Here is a 6632-nt window from a genome sequence, read left to right as displayed (position 1 = left end):
ACACGGTGGCGCTTTCCTGGCTGGCGACCTGCTGGGCTCTGCGGAAAGCGACACCGTGGCCAAGGGACCCCTGGGGGCCACGTGCCCTGCCCCCACCCAGGTGGGAGCCCCGAGTCTTTTCATCCTGGAGATGTTCGTGTGTCTGTCACACCACAGTGCCAGGTGACAAAAGGAACCCGGACTCTCCTCCTAGCTGCCGCTTTGTGACCAAAGAGAAGGCACCTGACCCATTTTTCCACTTCCTCAATTAGCAAGACGACATCTCCTTCCTGAACACAGCTTGAATGGCGAGTTACTGATGGCGCCGTAGGACCGGTACTGGGTGCCCCCCTGCGCCTTCGTGTCCTCACCTGTGAAGAGGTGTATCTGCCCTGTCTTCCCTCCAGGGACAGTGGGAAGTTCAAATAGGGATCTAAGGTGAAGGCAGCGTGAAGAGCATGAAGGCCCACACAACCGCCAACTTTGGTCTTCCCATCTTTTCTCTCCCCCCTTCCCAATTAAAATGAACACGGCACACACATAAAGAGCAAGGGTGGAGTAGGAGTGAGGAGGAAGCCATTAGGACTGGGAAGGCTTCATGGAGGGTGTGCCGGGGGCTAGCCTGGGTGCGCGATGGGGCTAGCCTGCTGGAGGGAGCAGGTGTTCTAGGGCAGAGGAAAGAGCCTGAATGGGGTGAGGCCATCTTCCAGGCAGGGTGAGTGTCCTCTTCCTCGATGGATTTCGGACCACAGCTGGACCCCAGGCCCCAGGGACAGTGACCCTGAGAGAGGACTGCTCACTGATCACAGAGAAGGGGAAGCTGGACCAACGTTATGTGGCCAAGAGGCTGGTGGGTAGCTCGGCCCAAGGGTGGGGGCCTTCCCGCTCTTGCTGGGGACCTTTGCCATTTTCCCCCATGCAGGACAGAGGCACATGGGCGGTTTGGGGGAGACGTGGGAGTCTTCAACCAGTGGACTGACATGATTAGAGCTGTTGGGGGTGTGTGTGGCAAGAGTATTGGAGATGGGACATCATGGTGCGGAAAGGAGTCCATGGGGAGTGAGGCCACCCTTTTATGGCCTGCGGCAGTCTGTGCTCTTCCTTCATTGTCCAGTTCTGTGAGGGTCTTTCCGGCCTTTCCTCGCCCTCAGAAGAAGACAAGTCATTCCTCTCCTGGATTGTGAAAGTGCAGTTTTCTAATAGAAGTTTTGTACTTTTGTTTATGGTTCATAGCTTCTTGCTTCCATTTGCCATCTGTTTTCCTGGACAGATGGTGCACGAGTTGAAACTGGATTGGGTATCATTTTGCTTTTACAGAGCTGGGACCCAGACCAGTAGGTGATTCTCAAGGGTTTGTCCCATGAAGGATCGGATGGACCAGGGCAGTGGGGTGCGAGTGCCCTGTGGACCGTGGTTATGGAAAATGGCACAGGAAACAGGACTCATGATCATTGTATGTAGAAGTGAGGGGAAGAGAGGAGTGAAGGTGACTTTGAGATGTCTTCCTTGGACCTCAGGGGGCTGCCATTCAAGGTGATTGGAAGCATAAGGAAAAAAAAATATTCGAGGCAAGAAGTTAACCCCGTCTTTGGACACTTATTAAACAGGAGTATATCCGAACTCCTGAGATACATTGCTGGTGATTCTGAGCGATTCACAGCGTTTCTTGAGGAATTGACAGATGACAATCCAGCATGTGCTAACAGAGGGTGTGTGTGTGCCCAACCTGTGCATTCCGCTGAGTGACGTGTGGCCTGAATCTTCAAGTTGACTGAGCCAAAAAGAGCCTTCCCACAGGGGCAGCAGCACAGCAGTGAGAAGGTGCTGGAATGCTTAGGGAGCAGGGAGAGGATGGTTCCAGAGAAGGGGTCAGTGGGCCAGTGGTGAGGTGGCTGGGTGCGGGTGGAGCTGCATCATCAGGCAGCCGTCAGCCTGCTCGGGACCTGCTGTCCTTCTTGTAGTCCACCGGGGAGCAGAAGGTATTTCTGAGCAGGGGGTGATGTGGGCCGACGTGAAGTAGGATGCTGGCTGCACGCCTAGGGGCCTGAGGTGAGAGAGGCCACTCTGCCCCTGTGGGGTGAAGAGGCAGGACTGTGGCTCTGTGGGCAGCTGAGCAGTAGGGTGTGGGTCTGAGGGGGGCACACTGAGTCGGGGAAAGACACTGGGTAAGAAAAAAAGGCACTGAGAAAGACAGAGGGAATGTGATGTGTCTATAGGACCAGGTACATAAAAATAACTGTTGGGACAGTTGTGGATTCAAGGAGAAGCTTTTTGGTTTTAGAACCTTATACTCTTAAAAATTATTAAGAGCCTCAAAGAGATTTTATTTATATAGCTTATATCTATTGATATGTGCTTTGTTATAAACTAAAAAATACATTTATTTTTAAATAACAAACCAATTACATGAACATAAATGACATCTTTATAAAAACGACTTTACTTTCCAAAACAAAACAATTTACTAAGAAGACTAGCACTGAATTAGAGTTTTGCAAATTAGTGTTAATAGAGGATAGCTGGATTTTTCTTTAAAATATTTATTTATTTGAAAGGCAGAGTTACAGAGAGGCAGAGGGAGAGAGAGAGAGAGAGAGAGAGAGAGAGGTCTTTCAGCTGCTGGTTCACTCCCCTGATGGCCACAACAGCTGTTCTGAAGCCAGGAGCCAAGAGCTTCTTCCAGGTCTCCTACGCAGGTGCAGGAGCCCAGGACTTGGGCCGTCTTCTGCTTTCCCAGGACATAGCAGAGAGCTGGATCGGAAGTGGAGCAGCCAGGACTTGAACCAGTGCCCGTATGGGATGCCGGAACTGCAGGCGCCGGCCTTACCTGCTATGCCACAGTGCTGGCCCCTGATATCTGGATTCTTACATCTGTTTCTGAGTTCAAACTATTGAAATGTCCTGACATGAAGTTTCTAGAATAATTCTCTTATGTGCTTGTGAGAGGATGAGAAGTGGCATAATCAAATTAAATCTATTATTATTATTTTATTTTTTTGACAGGCAAAGTTAGACAGTGAGAGAGAGACACAGAGAGAAAGGTCTTCCTTCCGTTGGTTCACCCTCCAAATGACTGCTATAGCCGGAGCTGTGCCGATCCGAAGCCAGGAGCCAGGAGCTTCCTCCTGGTTTCCCATGTGGGTGTAGGGCCCAAGCACTTGGGCCATGCTTCACTGCCTTCCCGGGCCACAGCAGAGAGCTGGACTGGAAGAGGAGCAACTGGGACAGAATCCGGTGCCACAACCGGGACTAGAACCTGGGGTGCTGGCGCCGCAGGTGGAGGGTTAGCCAAGTGAGCTGCGGTGCCGGCCCAAATCTTACTATTATTAAGAACCATTGGAAATAGAGATTTAGAAAATGTTGAATGACAATGTTCTGAGTACGTGTAGCACTTTATTTTAGTAGCTTGCCTGGTATTTATCTCATGGATTTGTAACTTGTGTGCCTAGTACTGCAGACATGCAGCTTGGGCCCCTTGGAATATAGTGGCTGATCCTAACATTGAAGAAGTGAGCAGAGAGGAGAGAGCTGTAAAGATGTAGGAAGAGAATCAGGCCAAGTGACGTAACCTGAGAGAGTCCCATAAAGGGTTATCCTTAGAGCAGGTGTTTAGCCTTGGAGTACTTTGGTTCTATTCCCAGTGCTGGCCCTTGACTCTGGGAGGCAGAAGGCAAAGCAATTAGGTCCTTGCCACCAATATGGGAGACCTGCATGGAGTTCCCAGCTTCTGGTTTTATTCTGGCCCAACCTTTGTTATTGTGGGCATTTGTGGAGTGAACCAGAGGATGGGAGTTTTCTCTGTGTTCTCTCTCTCAAATGAATTTTATAAAAGAACCCAGTATTAAAGGAAATGTTTCATTCTCATAAAAAAAAAAAAAAAGGAAAGAAAGTGGTCGGGAAGTTGTATAAGGCAAAGATGTGCAGACGCTGTCGGACGTGGAACGTGCAAGGTGCAGGTGACTTGGGGGCAGTGGGCAGTGTCAGTGGTCAGTGGTGGCTCCTGCTGTCAGTGGGCCAAGGTGGAGTGGGAGGTGAGCCAGAGGGGCTGCAGCATATGCCTCTCTCTGTGTGGGATGCTGGCCAGCTCCTGCACTCTCGGGGGACACTGTGAGAGAAAGCGAAGCCAGGGAAGGAACCTGGTGGAGAGGTGTGAGTGCAGCGAAGTGCTCAGATAGGGGTGAGAGTGGAAGGTGATGGACTGTGACCCTGAGAAAAGGAGGGGGGAAGACAGATGTGCAAGAATGTTCACAGAGCAGGATTTGTAACAGCAGACAGTGGAACACTACCTAAAGTCCACTGTTTGGCACGTGGTTTAACACCAGAGAGCTCCATCCGTCCACCCACAAATAGGATTGAGATTCAACTGTGCCAGGCTCTGTACTAAATTCTGAGGATATAGAGGGTAAATTGACATGTAAAATTCCCAAGATGTACTTTTTATTTATTTATTTGAGTGAGAGAGAGGTGTCTCTCCTGTTTCACTCCCCGAAAGCCCACAATGGCTAGGGCTGGCCAGGCTGAAGTCAGGAACTGGAACTCAGCCAAAGTCTCCCACATGCCTGGCAGAAACCCACCTGCATCTGTTGTCTCCCAGGGTGCACACTGGTAGAAAGCTGGAATTGGGACTGGGGCTGGGACTCCAACCCAGGTACTCTGATATGGGATGCAGCCCTCCCAAACAGTGCCTCAACCATCAGGCCAAGTACCTCCCCCGTCCCAAAAGCATTTTCTGAGTAAGAAAATCAAGTAATATGGGCCGGCACCGTGGCTCAACAGGCTAATCTTCCGCCTAGCGGTGCCAGCACACTGGGTTCTAGTCCCGGTTGGGGCGCCGGATTCTGTCCCGGTTGCCCCTCTTCCAGGCCAGGTCTCTGCTGTGGCCAGGGAGTGCAGTGGAGGATGGCCCAAGTGGTTGGGTCCTGTACCCCATGGAAGACCAGGATAAGCAACTGGCTCCTGCCTTCAGAACAGCGCGGTGCGCCGGCCCTAGCGCGCCAGCTGCGGCGGCCATTGGAGGGTGAACCAATGGAAAAGGAAGACCTTTCTCTCTGTCTCTCTCTCTCTCTGCTGCTGTCCCATATGGGCTCCAGTTCTAGTCCCAGCTGCTCTCTCTCTCTCTCTCTCTCTCTCTCACTGTCCACTCTGCCTGTCAAAAAGTTAAAAAAAATCAAGTAATATGGGTAGTATGACACTACTGATGTAAAGCAAAACAACCCTGAAACAATATTTGTGTATATCTATGAGATATGCAAGCAAGTCATAGCTAAAAGGCTGAGAACAGCAGGGGAGGCAAGTGGAGCTGGGGATGCATGCAAGACTTCTTTTTACTCTTTATCCTTCTGCCTTGTTCGAATTTTTCATGATTATGTCTATATTTTAAAATGTTTTTGAAAGATCTTTGAGGGTAGAAAAGAGAGAGGCGGGGCCTGTGCTGTGGAGTAGCTGGAAAAACCGCCTCCTGCAGTGCTGCTGTCCCATATGGGCTCCAGTTCTAGTCCCAGCTGCTCCACTTCTGATCCAGCTCTCTGCTGTGGCCTGAGAAAGCAGTAGAAGATGGCCCAAGTCCTTGGGCCCCTGCACCCACGTGGGAGACCTGGAAGAAGCTCCTGACTCCTGGCTTTGCATCAACCCAACTCCAGCCATTGTGGCCATTTGAGGAATGAACTAGCACATGGAAGACTCTCTCTCTCTCTCTCTCTCTGCCTCTGCCTCTCTGTAACTTGACTTTTAAATAAATAAATACAATATTTTCTTTCTTTCCTTTTTTTCCCTCCCTCCCTTCCTCCCTCCCTTCCTTCCTTCCTTCCTTCCTTCCTGCCGTCTGTCTGTCTGTCTGTCTGTCTGACTTTTTTAAAAAAAGGCCTGGTCTTTCCTGAGAGTTCCTGTTGGCTTGGTCATCGCCTTTCTTTTGGGACTGTCTGGAAGGCTGCAGCCCCCTTCGCTGCCACCCCACAGTTGTACACCAAGCAATGATGCCTGGATGGAAAGGGTCACATTTGCATTAGGAACTTCTATTTTCCAGGGTCAGTGTGGTTTGAACTAACTGGCAGGGCCATCTGTGCCAGTGCACAGAGTTGAATTTGGAAACCCTGCCTTCCTGGGAGTAGAATTGGCCAGGGGGCATTCCCCTGTATGACTCAAGGGGCCAGTGTTAGTATGCCTGGGCTGCCATAAGGAAGCAGCACATGGATGGCTGCACACTTCTGGAGGCTGGAGGTCAAGGTGTTGGCATGGTTGATTGCATCTGAGGCCTCTCTCCTGGGCTTGTCTCTGGTTGCCCGTCTCTGCTTATTGATGTTATCATCCTCTGTGTGTCTGTGTCCAAATTTCCTCTTCCTACAAGGACACTGGTCCTATCAGATTGAGACTACTCTACTGACCTCATTTGAAAGGCCTCATCTCCAAATTAGTCACACTGTTAGGTACTGGGGCTTAGGGCATCAGGTAAACACCATTCAGCCCTTTACAGAGCCTCGGAAGCATTTCTTGGGCCTGTCCGGGTTGCTGAGTGCCCTGCTCAGACCCTGCCACCCTGGTATCTGGCGGGTGTTCCCTGTGGGGATGTGGTGTGGGGTGAAAGCCCCAGTGAGTGCAAAAGCAGTGTGATTGCACCTGCAGCTCCCCACCCACACTGAGACTGAAAATCCCCAAGG

This window comes from Lepus europaeus, chromosome 3 (assembly GCF_033115175.1).
Source record: "Lepus europaeus isolate LE1 chromosome 3, mLepTim1.pri, whole genome shotgun sequence".
Classification (NCBI taxonomy): domain Eukaryota; kingdom Metazoa; phylum Chordata; class Mammalia; order Lagomorpha; family Leporidae; genus Lepus; species Lepus europaeus.
Note: the sequence above shows the minus strand (reverse complement) of the source record.